General features: G+C 37.9%; 1 protein-coding gene across 2 annotated transcripts in view; it reads right to left on the bottom strand.

Annotated features, from left to right (window-relative positions):
• Grm7 (glutamate metabotropic receptor 7) overlaps positions 1-18,341 on the bottom strand; it is an 858,724-nt gene that overhangs the window by 417,294 nt on the left and 423,089 nt on the right. The gene's annotated exons all lie outside the window — the stretch shown is intronic.

Genomic DNA, 18,341 nt, shown 5'->3' with positions numbered 1-18,341 from the left:
ACATAATTTTCTATAATTAAATACTATTCAGGTAGGTATGTCTCAAGGGATGATATATATCTGAATGTCAGAACATTCATATTCATATATATTTATAGAAATGTAAGCATTATTAAAATAAAGAAAATATGTAAGCATATGTAATACTTCTGAATATCTATGAATTTACAAGTAAAATGTACTAAATATGCTAATATTTTATAAGTATATAATATGATTCGTATTTGAACTTTTTCTGTATTCTTGATAATTTCACACAAGTATACAATAACATATGATATCCAATTTCCATCTCACTTCTTTAATTTTCCCTATGTCCCACCAAAATATCTCTCTCCCAAATTTATGCATGTTTTATAGGAGGGTAGGAAGGAGTGCTCTGAAATGTCTTTTGGTCATTACCTACATATAGCATTACAAATAAAGCAGATGTGGTTACCTGCACAAGATCATGACTAATATTTTTAAATATTTAGTGTGCCCATAAAATCAATTCATTGATAATATTCCTATCAGCTTTTCAGAAACCATGGTCTAATCACTTTGCTTTATTCAGAAAATTCTGAGCATTTCAGCTCATCAAAGAAATTCAAGGAGAACAATTTTCATTGTTGGTTTTGGGCACACAGGTACAACCAACCAACCACACACACACACACACACACACACACACACACACACGCATGTGTGTAGCAATCTGGAAGGAATAAATAAGCTTCTCTCAATGAGTGGCAGAGAAGCATTCTTTTCAAAGGATAAGCAGCTTCTTCAAGGTCCACGCTGAGTGGTGGCAGCCTGAAGCCTCTGCTCGGTGAGTGAAGAATTAACCACTTTCTCATCTCACTGCCTTACTCTCAATGGGCACCTTGGGAACCTGTTTCTTTCCTGCTGGAAGTGGCAGCACACTAACAAAGTTGAGAGGAGAATTTATCACTGGAATGTTCCTCCAGTGACTCTGTAGCCTTGGTTCAAACACTTTGATGATATCTTTCATGGCACAAAGCAGACTATGATTAATATCAATGTCACAGAGTTACATCCTTAATGCAGGGCAGGTGATAAATATAAGGGGGCTTGTGTTCTGCTTTTGTTTTATGTTCTTTACCAAGCGGCAGACTTGACTTGCAGAGCTCTAACTTATGTTGGGAAGGAAGAATACTCACAAAAAGACTAAGGGGCCCCATAAGGCACCAATGGCGCATTTCACCCACTGTACGTACACTCACCTGCATCTTCAACTGCAAAGTCCATTCCTGGGATTGTAAATAATACAGATCAATGCAGATGTGTGTGCGTGCAGGAGGGAGTATTATTCAGCCTCTTCTTTAGCTATAGAGTAACTCATGTAATGTAAAGTTTAATGAATCACTCATGGACTCTCAAAGCGAGAAGAATGATTTTTTTTTCTTTCATTATGAATATTCTGCAAATGTAGCCTAAAGCTGGTATACAAGGTCAGCAGTTACCATGGTTTCCAGAGCATCCTGCATTGATAATCTACTTTCTACCCAGGTGGCTTATAGACTCAGACGAAGGTTACTCTAGGGATTGTACCTATCTGTAAGACATGCACTCTACCAAGCTATTGAAATTTTGTTCTGTTTCTTCCTTCATGGTGGCCAAATGTCAGTCACCTGGCCACCTCTAAGTAGCATAGACACTTAAAAACAATTGAGAATTCAGAGAGTACAGATGTTTTGGGAGGCTACATGTTTTTAGGTTCTTTAACAAAATCTCATTTTTCAAAGATTCTGGAGCTTAGGCATGTATTCAGAATTTGCACTGTGGTAAAAGTTACTTCTCAGTTCATTCAGCACACAAAAGCTATGACAGTGAGTTAGAAAAATTTCCTCTAATGCCTCATCCTTGGTTGGCCAGTAATGTAGAATATGCCACTTTACAGGCAGATATTTGATGACTTTAAGTGTTTAGATAAGGTCCAGGGTTGACTGATCTAAGGTGGCCAGAAGAAAAACACCCAAGCACCAATTGAAGCCATGCCAACTACAGCCAGAGTGCGCTAGATGAACAGTGCTAGAGAGCTTGCCCTCGTTATGTTGGCAAAGGTAAGCTGGCAGGCTCATTAATTCAGCTCTCTCCCAGTCCACCATGACATCTACCTCAACCATGAGCTGCTGGAGCTTATGAAAGGGTAGATTCAAAGTTGCATGATCTCTATGGCACAGGGCAACAACAGGATATCTAAGAAAATCCCCTTGAAGATCCAGAATAGATAGTGTAGCAGAATCCAGAGACTTTGAAACAGACCATTGACTCATAGCAATGAGCACTTGCAAGTAAGTATGTGTGGATAGAGGAAAACATTGTCTGACATACTACAGTATCCACGACAAGATGATGGTAGTGATATCTTATTTTGTTTTCTTTGGGAGAGAAGAAGTTTAAAAGGGGAGAGGATATATATGAAGAGATAGGGAGATGAGTATGATTGGGGTTCATGATATGAAATTCACAAAGAACAAATTAAAAGTTTTTTTTTTTTTTTTTAGTTTAGATAACACACTATCAGTGAGGTCTACTAGGCAGTTCTCATATATTCTAGAAAGAGTAGTAAATATCAATTATATTTGCATAGATTTCTTAGTTGAACTAATATGCTATTTAAAAATGTGCCCTGTTCAAGAAAGATACTTCGTAAAGTGCTGGATTTCAATCAGATAAGTTAAAGCATTGGTTGAGAGCTGGGTTGCTGATGGATATAATAAAAACTCATAGTTTGACTTTTATTGAATGCATTACAGTCAGGGTAAATATATGTTCTATGGTAAATATATGTTCTATATTAGGAGACTTTCTGCCTTACTCTCTGATGGTTCATGTTTCATGTCAACTTGACATGGTGTAGAATCACTTGGGAAGGAAATATTAATGTGGAATGCTCTGGATTAGGTTTTCTGTGGCATATTTATTAGAATATTAACATGATTTTCCTTAAATGTGGTTGGAAGACCTGCTCACTGGGTGGCATCTTTCCTCAGGCAGAGGATTTCAAATGATGTGATGGTGGAGAAAGCAGGCTGAGTACCAGCATCCATGCATTTAATCTCTCTGTTCCTGAGTACAGATACAATGTGAAAAGTTCTCTATGCTGTCACTCTGAGTTCCTTGCTAGGATGAATTATAAATAAGACCTGTAAGCCAAAATAAACCCTGAAGCACTATGTCATCTCTATTTAATAGGAGCAATTGTAATATCAATCATCAGGGCAGAAGAATCTTTGATTTTCAATAAGCCTCATTGAATATTAAATTGGAAAACTTCATAGGAGATATCAGGAGGTCCAACAGTCATCCCAGTGGAGAAAAGCTTTGGAACAAAGTCACAATATAGCATGTGTAAGCACTGCAGAAAGAAAACCCTGTGCGAGAGACGATACTGTAGTTTAAGTATATGAATCGCCACATGTATGGGTGTTAACTCAGAGAGAGGATTCAAGTTTTTTATCATTGAATTATACCCAAAGTGAGGCAAAAGATCAACAGTACTCCCTCCCTCCCTCCCCCCTCTCTCTCTCTTTCTCTCTCTGTCTTTCTTTTCACACACACACACACACACACACACACACACACACACACACACACGGGGGGGGGAGATAGATTGGTAAAATATAAATTAGCAAAAAATTGACAGGAAACAGGAGAGAAATATGTGTTTGGATATTATCAAATTCCACCATTACCCCATGTAGGAATATCTTGTTTTAGTGACTTTATCCTTATTTAAATAAGTAGTTTGAGAAAGAATTGGTGATTTCATGGTCAGTTTTAGTTTTCTACCTGAGATAATTAATAGTTCAAATATGCACCTGTAATGAAGAAACAAATTATTTTCTCTACTTTTACTTGTTTCTTGAACTTATTATGAACTAAGTTCCATGCTAGTGACTAGCAAGAAAAATGTATATGTAAAGTTACAAAACTCAAATTCTATGGATATAAGCGAAGAGCAAATATGTATTTGTATAGAGAGGAACTGCCATGAAACTAGTCATTATGGTAAGGAAAGATATGGATGCTTTTGAGAAACAATAGTGGTCAGTAATTCATGGACAAAATGGTTTACAGTAACATTTCAGCCAAAGGGAACACTGTGAAAAAAGCTGAAAAGTAAATATAAAAGGAAGATGTGTTATTTTTGGAAAAAGTGACAGAGAGGTTCAAAGAAGGGAAGAATGGAAAGAGAGGAAGGGAAAGTGTTCAGAATGGAAGAGAGGGAGGGTAAGGGAGGGAGAGAAGGCAGAAAGGTGAAATGGAATGAAAGGAAAGGAAGAAATGAAAGAGGGAAAGAGAGGTAGATGGAAATGGGAAGAAGAAAAAAGGAAGGCAAATATGAAAAGTAGAGATGGGGAGACAAGAAGAGAAGGGATAGAAACAGAGATAGGAAGGAGGGATAAAAAGTGAGAGACAGTGCTGTCATGAAAACGCTTGAGAAGACCTTGGTTAAAGGGATATAAACTCTGACAGCTTGAAGTGATTCCTTTATATCATATATATATATATATATATATATATATATATATATATATATATATATATGATATGCATCCACAGTGTACAAAAAAAGGGTTGCTCTTTGTAATAATCTAAAACTTTCAAGTCTAATTGTTCTAAATGTATTTCAAATATTGCAGGTTACTGGAATGCATGTGCAAATGTTGTAGAAAGCCAACCAGGTGAGGACAGCAGCAGAAATGGTATTGAAAGGATTTGCAATCATGCAGGGAGATGGGAGCTGACTGGAAAACAGCACTGCATATGCCTTGGTCTGTAGGTAGATGACTATAAAGGTGAATTGGTACTTTGCTAATGATGGACTATAGCAACTAAATTAAAAACTGAGTTCTCAGATGTGCTATGCATGTTTCTAAACACTGTATATGCATGGAGTAATGGCATATCTTTTCTAGTACACTGGAAACTGAGCAGAGTAGGTCATTTTTTAGCATGAAAGAAAAGTCAGGAACAGTATTTTCTAAGTCTCCATCTTCCAGGCACAGCTGATGGCAGTATGACTTCTGCAAGGCTTCTTGTATAAAGAAACCTCAATGTGTACTAGAAACCATGACTCCTACTACAGTAGAGAGCAGGATTCTCTCTGAAGGGCACCAGGAACCAGGAGAACAAAACTGAACGTGCTCCCAAGCACTGAGGGTTCAGCTTCAAAATCAAGCAGTTGCCTTGCATGAACAGTACCCTTGCGTTCCATCTCCTGCACTGTAAGGACACAAAACAAAATGCTATTGTCTATGATGTGCTAGAAAGAGATAAAGGAATGTTCAAAAAGGGAGTTCCATAGGCCCTTAGGGCTGCATACAAGTTTCCTATTAACAAAGGTAGGCTGAAATTGACATATGAAAAGAAATGCAATTATTCACTTATATTTCTTTCTCTAACTTTCCCTCTAGTAAATAGTCCTATGACCCCATTACCAGCATGCTAATCATCTCTCTTGTTTCTCTTTAACCACAGGTCACCCTACCTTGAAGAATTCAGATCTAATATTGCCAATTATTAGTTATGGCTTCCTTGATATTTGATCCTGCAAATGAACACAGTGCACCATGCATTAAAACAAGGTCTCTGCACCCCAGCTCTACCTCCAGCCCATGTTCATTTCTCCTTAATGTTCTTTTCTCGCTAGAGAACCTGCCGAACATTATGGCCTTAAGCCACAAGCAGAATGCCTGGAAATAGCTTTAAATTTGAGCAAATTAAAGGGAGGACAATACAATTTCTTATGATTAAGTGGTACTGTATATTGTTTAGAAGAACTTTATAGGAACTACTATAGACGTATTTTGTAAACTCTCAAGATGAAATTATCTCAATGATGACAAAAATGAGACTCCTATAGAGTATCACCATGGAACTTTCAAGGAAGCTCCCTCCTATGACATTGTGTAATGAGGCCATGGTTTTCCCCTCAAATTGTGCTTATTTTTTTCTCTTTCTCTTACAGTTGTTCATTTTAGGTATTGGGGATGTCACAGAATTAAGTTCAGAGGTTTATTTTTATTGTTCCAAGAATTAGGGAATCTTTTTACTTTGGGAAGGTGTCCTGTTTTCTCAGAGAAGTCAGCTTTAGTTTTGTAATCATTATTGCATAAAGTCATGATGGACTGCACACTCAGGTATGGCTATTGCTGGTGTTTCTCACTCAACACTTGAGTTAGATGAGAACTTCTTTATTAACAAGACACATGCAGAAATAAATACACAACCCCTCAAGTCCTGGAAACTAAGAACTGAGAGAACTACCTCAGGTACACCACAATGCTAACTTTGAAGATCGAAGCAACGATTGTATTTCATCATATACACGTTTTTATTTTGTTAGCTTGATTCTTAGAAAATCAGCTTATTCATACCATACAACATCAAGCAACTTTAAATTCAACCAAACTGAAGTTTAAATTCTATCTCATGTCCTCATTGGGACATCTTCTATGGTGCAAATGGTAGTGGGCTGCTTCACATGGTATGTAGCTAAGTTGATCTGGCAAAATAGGCTTTTCCCCTAAAAGATGAGAAAAATACAAATATAAAAGAAAGGTTTTTTTCATATTAAGAATTATGCTGTTTGTCGATTTCAGAAAGCAACTTTGTATAGTCAGGCCCCTTCTTCCACTTTTGCATGGGTTCTAAGGACTTTCACCCAAGTTATCAGTCTTGCATTACCTCCATGAACAGTCTTTTAGGGCCCTGATATCATGATAATGGGACATATGGCCAATCAATAGCAAACTCCATGGATGTCTTTGCAGGGCATGGTATACATACAGTCTGAAAAGCACAAAGATTTAATATCTTAAATTATCAATATTCCTGAAGGTTCGATAGCCTGAAGTCTGTGAAGATGCACCCCTCAATTACAAAAAGAGTGGTCACTATGTCCTTCCACTTTACTCTACAATTAGATGCAAACCTACGCGTGATTCAGAAGTCCTCTCTTTCCTTTCTCCCTGACCTTTAAACTGGCTCTGACATTGTTTACGGCCCATCTTTATACTGTAGCCTACAACAGACTGAGTGAAAGCCATTGCTCCTGGTTTTGTAGGTATGGAGTCTCCGAAATGACCCCTCACCCACTTATTTCTATTAGTGCAGGCAGAAGCTGAACTCCAACAGGGGCTTTAGCCATGGATCATCTTCACACACTCTTCTCTGTTCCTTCCTCTTGTTCCCATGAGCTTTCCCTTCATAAAACATGCACAGAAACCTGTTACGTAGCTTCTGCTTCTAAAGAATGCTGAAAAGAGGAGAACACTGAGAAGGATGCCTTGCAGACAACTGGTCAGCTCACAAAGCTTTCTTATGTTTTTTTTTTTTTTTTTTTTTTTTTTTAATTATATACTAAATCTCCCTTCCCTTAAATAGACTGTAAGCAGTAGCAATGAAAACAATGAGAGGAATCAGGCAGATCCTGTGATAAATCCTGGTTTCAGCAGATACCATCTTATGTAAATTTCAGTAAAGGCTCTAAACCAAAATTTACTCTTTAAATCTATAAACTGGATCAAAGTAGCTCATGATTCTGAGATGTACTGCACAATCTCCGTTATGTGTCTAATAGGAGCTCACTTCTAACTATATCAGGAGAAACAGCAATTCTCTAATCCTTCAGTTGGTGAAGAAAGAACACACTGCATACAGTCCTGTAAGAAAAGATTAATATAGCTGTTCCTAGGAATCCTGTCCTTCTACCATTAACTATTTCAGAATATGCTTGGGTTTTTGAAGATATATAATAAGATATATAATATATAATAAGTCATTCACAATAACACTGTCATATGGGGTCTTGATATAACCAAGATGCAGGATAGGACACCAGCATCTATAGGGACACTAGTGGTACATGAATTAATCAGTGAGAAACAAAAGCATCTGAGAGAATCTTAGTATAACCCAAAGTCAGTGCCTACATGTTGTGCATGACAAGGCTCGTGGTTATTTTTGTTTATTTGACTATCTTAGGTTTATAAATGAGACAGAAAATTGCTATTTTACCATTAAAAATAAGTTCCCTAATTTTGAATAGATTATTTCTCCAAGTGTCAGTGTCAATGTCATGGGGTTTTGGCAAATTTGTGTTTGACTTAATCTTGTACCTGTTGGAAGCCCAGGGGTGCTCAATCAGGCCCTGGAATAGAGCATGAAAATTCTGCTCAGGTCTAACTCATTGTGTAAGAACTGAGAAAACAACAAAGATTATAAATAATTAAGGGATTATCTGTTTCCTAAGGAGGAAAATTATGTGATTAATTATTTGGAAGGATTGGTCACAGGCTTTTCTTAAAAAAAAATATAGCTGTCAAGATCATCAAATAACTAAATTTTCTACTGAACATGTTGTTATTAGTATACAAAAGATGAGACTAGTAAGTTCATAGGTAGAGTTATAAGCACGGACCTCATCTAGTTATAAAGGTTATAGTTATTGCCATTAGATGAATGCTACGGACTTTTATTTTTCTGTCTGAGCATTTGACTACATATATATGTATCGGGGTTTTAATCAAACTATGCATTTAAATATCACTGAATCAAGTTTATCCTCCAGTCATGATAAATTAAGAAATCTCTCTTTTATGTAAAAGGTAGTGGTATCTCATAGCAAGTGGAAGCTAACAATAATCATTTAAGTTGCTTGTCAATCCTAGATCATTATTTCTGTATCCCCACTAGGAGAAAGTCCAAAGTCCATTACCTATCTCAGAAAGTCCTTTCTCTGGTGTAAATTGATGTCATAGCTTGTAAAGGCTCAGAGGGAAACTAGGATAGGATATTGCCTATAATCCTAGAAATTGAGAAAGGGAAGTTAGGGCAGGGACACAAGACATAATTATTTTCTATATCAAGTACTAAATAGCACAGTACACTCAAGTCACAGAAACCCTGATCAGTACCTTTTACAACTAACTTGGGAAAAATGATACAGAGTTACATGAAGCGTAACTTTAACTTTAACATTCCAATTAACCCTGAGAAAACACCTAGTATCACAAACACAGTGAGTTTGAAAAACACCAATTTCTTAATCTATTAAGAGGTTTTTTGCTCTTATCCAAATGAGGGGAGATTAAGAAGCAGCCAAATTTTATTAAGGAACAACATTACAGAAACCCTTTCAACCTCCCAAAGAATTTTTCTGTTTTTTTTTTTGTTTGTTGTTGTTGTTGTTGTTTTTGGTTTTTGGTTTTTGGGTTTTGGTTTTTCCAGCCAGGGTTTCTCTGTATAGCCCTGGCTGTCCTGGAACTCACTTTGTAGACTAGGCTGGCCTTGAACTCAGAACTCCGCCTGCCTCGGCCTCCTGAGAGCTGGGATTAAAGGCGTGTGCCACCACGCCCGGCTTCAACCTCCTAAAGTTTATAAATGGATTTTCTCCCTGTCATCAGCTTTGCTAACTAAATGCTCTTTTGTATCTTTCATATTTGCTTTCCTTTTCTATTTGGATTTGGATTCAATAAACTTTAGTGTTTATATTTTACTATACATTCTCAACACAATATAATATAATAGTTCTCATTTTCCTTATTTTTCAAAGAGAATGGTGGCGTTTCATGTAGCTTAAGCTTTAAATTCTATTAAATATTCTACGGATATTTTTAAATAACTCTCCATTGTATTATCTCTACTTCTCATGCATTGGGATTTCAGATGAGTCACCTTTCCTGGTTCATTATGGTAGGAAAGCAATCTACTCACCAAGTGCCATTACCAAATCTGTTGGCTGCCAGTGTGGAAGTTTGTCAGCTCTTGTATGGTCCCAGTGCTAATAAAGTTGGGGGTTTAGTTCATACATTCAGTATGTATGTATCTATGTATGTATGTATGTATGTATGTATGTATGGAGCAAGTCAATATTCTCCTAAATAATTCTACTGCTATTTTGCTAATTGGGAATAGTTACAAACTGTCCTCTAAACTGTGCACAGATAGATTAGTAAAATCTTCAGATCTCATAAAAGATGTTTCCTAGTGTAGTAGATGGGGGTGAATTGAAGAAAACAGCCACAACAAAGCACGGAATGTGAGTGTTTGTGGAGTGATCAGCTATCAAAGGGACTTCTATGTCCCAAGGCTCAGGGACCAACTCAGAAGAGGAGCACAAAGACTGAAAGAGCAAGAGGCCAGGGATGACCAGTGTGAAACAGTGTCTTCTGTGTATATCAACAACACTGCACTCACAATATGACACTATCTGTGTTTGCTTGTATGATATTAAGCCACTCAAGATTCAAGAATGGAGTGGGAAGGGGTTCGTGGGCACCTAGCAATAAATAAGGAGTTTGAGACAGATGGTGGCTTTGGAGAGAGGAAGAGTCAGTTTTCCTTAAGAATATGGGTCCTGGTAGCGGTCCCATACCCCAGTGGATGGCTCCACACCCATGAGTCTATTGTCAGAACCAATTTGAGGAAATGGATTATTAAACTTATTTATTTAAAAAGAGGATATCAAGTTGGAGGATTGGGATCATGAAGCATCTCAAGAAAGATTTAAGAGGAAGAGTAGGGAATGAGTACTTTAAAAACACATTGGACAGAATTCATAAAGAATTAATAAAATATCGACTTCAAAGTCTGTTGCTTTATCCTTTGGAGGATTATATGACTGATTTCTTGAGCAGGAGAGTGTGGAATTATTTAGGCTATATCTGTATCATGTATAGGTGACTGTGAAGCCAGGGAATTTCAATATATAAAGAACTTTTTGTTTTCAGGATAACCTTATACAGTTTGGACACGTCTACCTTTCAGCCTCAGTTTTCGATATTGTGGCTCATCTCATTGAGATGGTGTATTACTATGAAACTCAGTCTGGATTCAAATCATCCGTCTTCCTTCCTCAACCTACCTAGCACTAGAATTAGTTTCAGATTTTCAATTTCAATGTCCTCTACACAATTTCGTACTTCTCTTCTCAAACAGCTTTAATTTTATCACCTTTTCTAACCATCTATTTGAATAAAACCAAGAGGAAAAATTTCAACTTTTTTTCTGTTTAATGTATTTCTTGTGTTCTTAGAGATTCACTATCCATGAATACACAGTATTGGTTCTCTCTCTTTATCTTTCCCCTCTCCCAATTTAGCAACAAAATTTATAGTGATTAAATCTGGGTCTCTGACTCAAAGAAAGAAATGCACATAAACACATAGTACATATTTTAAAATATGAATAAGTCACGTATCTGGTAGCAAATGAACCAATTGTATAGTTTCCATTAGGCTTATGCAACATCTGTACACATCGATATGACTTCAGATGATATGAAATCAGCTTAATAATATAAAGCATAGTATTATTACTTTTTGTATATACCTTGTGATTTTTCCAGTAAAGCAGTATATTCCTTGACTAATAGGATGGTTTGTGATAATTCAGCTTGCTTGACAATTTCCCTGGATCTGGAGTCATCTGAGATTGCACTGGGTGTGTCTTTAGGAACATTTCCTGAAAGGATTAACTGAGTTCGAAGACTCTGCATGAGAGAAGATTGCAGCCCAGATAACAGGAGGTGCGAGGGGAAAGGTGTTGACTTTGGGTTATGTAACTGAATCTTACTGATGACCATATCTGCCCTGTTCTGTTACTCTTGCTGCTATTACCACTACACACTGTCACTAGAGGTCAACTTCTTAGATCATCCAAGGCAAACTGAAATTTTATGTCTCTCTAGGAATCTTCTAGGATATTGAGACTATTAAGGCATTTAGCCTCTACGACTGAGCTCTCAGGCTCTCCAGTGTGCACACAATCATTGATGAACAAGTTCAAAATTATGACAGAAGGCAAACTAATAAACCTTTAAGATACACATCCATTCTCTTGGTGCTCTTTCTATAAAGATTCCCGACTAAATATACTTCATCTTTAAGGAATGAAGTTGAAGTGGTTTTCCTGCTAAAATAGTGTCACATTTATATTCTTCTCTGCCATATGTGATTGTCACATTATGTGTGATGATATCTGGCTTATTACATGCTATATCCTAATAAGTATTTTCCTGATTTATATACTTTTATGGCTGGTAACACCAACATTTACAGAAGACTTTAATGAAAGAAGTAGCCATGTCAAAGAATTTGCAGACTTTCACTGTTTTCCTGTTAAATGAGGTTATAGGTCAATAACCAAATACATTACTTAAACAGCAGGGATCATTGCAAAAGAGAAGACAAAAGAATGTAAGAGCCAGAGGTAGTGGATGATTACTGAAGACAGTGTCTGCTGCATACAAAAGAGCAGCTGCACATAGGAACTCACAGTTGTGACAACATGCACAAAATCTCAGGCCAGATCAAGCCAGAACAAGGAGGAGAGACAAGCACAAAGACCCACCACCAGTAGTCAAGGAGTTAGAAAGTGATAGCAGCTGAAAGAGGCAGAATCAGTTTTCCTCAAACCTGTAGCCTTTGTTAGATTAACAGCACTCCAGTGGAAGACCACACACCAAAGTATATTTGGACATCATAGATGGGTTGTACTTCATTGGGGGAGGGGCTGAAAGTTGAGTGAGTAGGGAAATGAAGTAGATCAGAAAGTAAGGAGGAGGTAGGCAAACACAGTCAAAACATACTGAATGAAATTCTCAAAGAAATTTAAAAACAAATATCAAAACAAACAAACTCAAGCCCTGTGGATTGTGGTCCAATCAATATCTTTGTTGTTGCTGATATTTTTTATATCATCTCTCACAGAGCAAAGGTCCAGGCAATTAAAGATGAATAAAGTCCTCATACTGAAAATTGGAGTCAAGAATCAAGACAATTTTATTTAAATCTTCATAGCTTTAAACTTCCTGGTTTTATAAAAAGCAAACATCCATCTCTTCTTTAATAAAAATAATGATCTCTTTTTATTCAAATGCAGATTTTTCTATGTTGGGCCCAGAAGGTGGCTAGGTTTGGGTATGATTGATTGATTGATTGATTAGTTGATTGATTGTCTGTTTCTTCACACATCTCAGATTCAAATCTCACTATAAAAATATCCCCAATTGTAGGAGTAATTCAAAGATTCTTTGAAATGAAAACCCTTTCATCTCAGTGGGTAAAGGTGCTTGCAAGGTTACTGGAGAGATGGCTCTGTGGTTAAGAGCACTGACTGTTCTTCCAAAGGTTCTGAGTTCAATTCCCAGCAATTACATGGTGGCTCAAAGTCATCTGTAATGGAATCTGATGCCCTCTTCTGGTGTGCCTGAAGACAGCTACATTGTACTTATATGCATTAAATCCATCAATCTTTTTCTTTTTTTTTTTTTTTTTTTTTTAAGGTGCTTGCTAGGAAAGTCTGATGGCCTGAGTTCAAACAGGAACACAGGAAGGAAAGAAGCAACTCCCATGTATGTCTAGACAGGCATATAGAAATAATTGTAACTTAAAAATAAATGCAAAAAACAAACCAATCAAGTGAAATAAGCCCTTCTTGTACTCTCTTCTCAGAGCTATTGCCTATGATGGAAGCAAAAGGGAAACTGATCCAGGACCCATGGTGGCTATCATAGAAGTGTACCCAGACCAATCTGCTTTGGAGCAGCGGGGTACTTTGGAGGCGAAGCACTAAAGGCCACATAAATATGCTTTCCTTGGAAGACTGAGTATCCTAGTTAATGGAGTCATACACACATAAGCAAAATGAAGGCATGCCTGGGTTTTTCTGAAAACATGAGGAAAGTCAAATTTATAGATCTTGGCTGAAAATCCAGAGGAGTGTTGCCTAATACTGGTGAAATATTTTAGATTTGTCAGGAATATTGGGCAGTCAGCCCGACCATAGCTGATCCTCCCGACCATAGCTGATCCTCCCATGGCTCATCATTAAATTGAAAGGAAGGGAAATAACATCCTCAGCTTAAAACAACAAACAAAAAAAAATCCATGTCTTCTTTCTCTTCAATGGAAAATAAATATAGAGAGAATATAAAAGTGATCCAAGTCTGATGTCAGAAATGCAGACATGTTGGTACAAAATGGGTTTTTATGTTTATATATATATATATATATATGATATGCATGACTGAGGTGATAGTTCTATGAGGTGGGTGAAATGCTTGCTATATAAGCACAAGAACCAAAGACTAGATCTCCAATACCCTAGTGAAAGCCAGCGTGATATAGGCGTGCACCACTAACCCCAGCACTTTCTGGGGAAAGTGAGTTGATCCCTAGATATCTCTGGTTATGCGTCCTCGCTAAAACCCAGAACTCCAGCTTCAGCAAGAGACCATGTCCTAAGAAATAAGGTAGAGAAGCAATGCGAAAGAGACCAGTGATACACAGGTACATGCCCTACACACACACACACACACACACACACACACAGAGAGAGAGAGAGAGAGAGAGAGAGAGAGAGAGAGAGAGAGAGAGAGAGAGAGAGAGAGAGATAACACATACACCCCAATGTCAACTAAAGGTACAGATATTGACAAGACACATTAAAAATATGAACCTAAATGTTAAGCATGTGAATGATTAATAAACTCTTTTCTTCTTTGCAATTTAGCATATATCCCAGTCATGGATACTGAGGTAAATTATGAATGTTTGCAAGATATTCTAGCTCAATAAATCTTATATGGAGAACTTACCAAGGATGAGGCTGGTGAGAAGAACAAAAGTATGCAAGATGCCAGAGAACGGAAACTCTATTTGTCCTTATAAAATATGTTGAGTTTAGATCCTTTGTATCTTTGGTCTGGTTCAGCAATGTGGCTGAACTTGTCTATTTTTTCCTCACTCTTTTTTAGGAACGGCACTTTGAATGCACAGCCTCAATTTTATTGTTCCATCTGCTGTGAAAGTGAAACAGCTTCATTCTGTTTTTGTGATAATGCAAAATGACATTATTCCTAGATAGAAGCTATGGCGTTTTCTTCATTGCACTGTAAAAATCTTCACATTTCTTTGGAGGGAGGTATGGAGATTTTTTTAGGAACTGGTACTGTTCTATCATGTTGGAATATCACATTTAGCAACATTTCTTCTCCATTTTTATTGTCTCAGGATATAATTTTTTCCATGTGTTTGAAGTCTATGTGCATGTTTATGGGCTCAGGCTGGTATATGGGTACATATGCATATGTGCGTGGATGTGGAGTTCTGAAGTTGATATCAGACACTTTTTCGTACTGCTCTCCATTTTTATTGTAAAGCCAGGATCATTCACCGAACTTTCAGAACCCTGACCTGCTGCCACCCAAGTTCTCAGATTGTATCTATGAGTGTCTAGTCTTTAGAATGTTCTAGGTATTAAAGCTCTACTCTTTACACTTGTGTAGCAACAGCTTCATCCATTGAGCTTCTATAAGATTTATTGGATATTTTCCTTTTATCTTTAAAACTCCCATAATGATGGTTTGGGCCTGATATCATATACTTATATCCCTATATACACAGAAAATATCTTTTTCTTTCAAGTATTTCTAAGTCCCCACAAAATTAGTAATTTGCTAAAATACAATGGCCATAGGGTTACGAACCATGAAATATGAACACTCGTATCTATGGGGCAAATAGGACTCAGGAAGAGAGGTCTCAATTGAGGCTCTAGAATCACTTACTTCTTCTTACCTCAGACTGCACACCTTACTCACTATTCCAAAACGTCACCTGGATGAGAATTCAAACCCACCCTGTTCACAGCTGATTGATATATCCCCTGACACCAGTCTCACGTTTTTCATTGTTGTTGTTTTGTTTTTTCAAGACAGGGTTTCTCTGTGTAGTCCTGGCTGTCCTGGAACTGACTCTGTAAACCAGGCTGGCCTCGAACTCAGAAATCCACCTGCCTCTACCTCCCAAGTGCTGGGATTAAAGACATGTGCTACCACTGCCCAGCTCCAGTCTCACTTTTAATATCTAGTACAATCTCCTCTCTAAATAGGACACTCAGTGAGGTAAGCCCAGCTTTCCTTTCAACCATCACAGAAAGACAACTCAGAATAATGCAGACATAACTGGTGTGATAACAACAGAAGAGAATGGTATAGTTTGCATCTTCAGTCTCCATGTATTACCTCCCTTCTTTTTATATTTTTAGGTTCCATGACCAAGGAAACTATAGAAAGAGAGGGTTTATTTTAGGCTTACAGTTTCTGAGAGTGAAGTCATGACTACTGTCGTGGGAAGCATGTCAGCAGGCAGGCAGGTACGGTGCCTGAGTAGGAGTGGTCTATGAGTAAGAGGCATAGACCTAACTGGGAAAGGCTTAGGCTTTTGAAACTTCAAAACTTAACTCTAGTGACACATTTCCTCCAACAAAGCCATACTTCCTAATCACTTCCAAACATTTCTACCAACTAGAGGGCAAGCATTTAAATATATAAACTCTAGGGAGAGCATTTTCATTAAACCAACCAACCAACCAACCAATCAATCAACCAACCAACCAACCACCTACCCCAGGGAAAGGTCCAGATAGTAAAGCTTTGGTCCCCAACAGTGAAGGTCTTGAAAGTTGGGGGAAAAAAAAAAGCAAATGCCAAGAAACTTTAATAAGTAGGAGGCCTGAAGGTCACTATAAGTATACCTGTAAAGAAAATTACAGCATCCTCCCTTGGGTCCCCTTTGTTACTTGGAGACTGAACCATCAATCAAAGAGCTTACTGTACCTAGGCAGCCAGCACATATGTAGCAGATATTTGAGTCCCTCAACAACTAGAGTGTGCACTGTCTCTGACACAGACTCTGTTGCCTGCCTTTTGGAACCCCTTTCCCTAGATGGGCTACCTTGTCAAGCCTCAATGGGAGAGGATGCACTTAGTCCTCATATGACCTGATGTGCCAGTGTAGGTTGGTACCTAGGAGTTAGGGAAGGTGATTGGGAGAAAGGAGAGGAGGAATGGGGCTGAGATGTGGATGTGAAGTAAATAAACATATTAAGTAATGAAAAACAACCGAACTTGAAGTTACCACACTTATTTCTTACAATGAAGGAAAAGCAATGAGCACAGAGAGCTTCCATACCAAATTAATATTCAGGAAAATAGCTAAGGTTAATAGGAGTCTGCCAGCTGAGTAGTATGATCATGACCAGACCCTGGGGGAACAGAGAGTCTTCCCAGTGCCTTGCAAACAGGAAAATGCTGAGCAAACTGTGAGGAGTTCAATAAGGTCCAAGTATAGAATTGTTTCAAGAGTCATTGGGCAATTGCCTCGCTGTGTCTGCCCCTTTTCTTTTCAGTCTGCATTTTATACTCTTCTCTATGTACCCAGTGAGCTCTCATGCATCATGTACTGCTTACCCTCCTATACAAAGTTCTCTCGAGCAGCATATCGTAACTATAGGATAACGTCCACTCACTCTGCTTTACATGCTGCCCCAAAGCACAGAGAGTTTCCATATCCTGCTCTCAGGAGCTTCCTCCTGATTGCTTCACCCAATCTATGTGCTCTGAGAGTCAGGATATGGAATCCCCACCTTCTATTTATTTATAAGCACAGAACACTTGTAGCATAAAACAAAATGCACATTTTTTTTTTGTGAGAAAGGGACCAGAGACAGTTAAAATATTATCAGTTATTTTTGCAGCACATCTGTAAATGCAGTGACCTGTTTTGTAAGATACACATTCAGCTTTGGGCAAGTATTAGGGGAATAAATTAATTCAAAGGCTCCCAAGGAAAACACAGGAGTAACTCAGTGGGTCATTATCTCTTCAAGATAACATAGAAAAACATCAGTGACAGATAGAGGCACAACCTGATTTGTTTAAAAAAAAAAAATGTACACAGACTCTGTAACCTTCTGGGGAGAATAATTAATTAGGCCGGGACAGAGAGAAAATAGAAAGACGTGAAAATATGTGGTTCCTTTGAGTAAGAGGAGCAGTTCGTTGTGGTGTATGAAGCACACTGGAGGGAATCTTTGGAGGCATGAGTCACCAAAAAGGAGACAGAAAGCACCCATCAGCAGAGGAGTTGGATTTTCTTCTTCACATTATGTTTCCACTTATACATAACATTTCTTTGCATATTCAATAAAAAATTATTTGCAATCAATACATGTCGTTCGATTTTGAGAACACCATGAAATATCAATGGCCCCTCATAGGGTCTTTTAAATAACATATTCAAAAAAGAAGAAGAAAAATAAAAAGGAGAGGTTGTAGAAATGTAGGAAAGCGAGGGAATAGTGAGAAAGAAAGGGCTCTGAGAACAGAAGGTGATGCTGGCCGCTGAGGGTCAAGTCCCTATAATCACAGCCGCCTCTGGTGGGGATCACAGAGGTGACTGCCATGTAATCCTTACAGTTGCCACGTTAGAGCTGGGCGGTGGTAGCGCACACCTTTAATCCCAGCACTTGGGAGGCAGAGG

This window comes from Mus pahari, chromosome 2 (assembly GCF_900095145.1).
Source record: "Mus pahari chromosome 2, PAHARI_EIJ_v1.1, whole genome shotgun sequence".
Taxonomy (NCBI): domain Eukaryota; kingdom Metazoa; phylum Chordata; class Mammalia; order Rodentia; family Muridae; genus Mus; species Mus pahari.
This window is presented reverse-complemented; position numbering and strand designations above follow the sequence as displayed.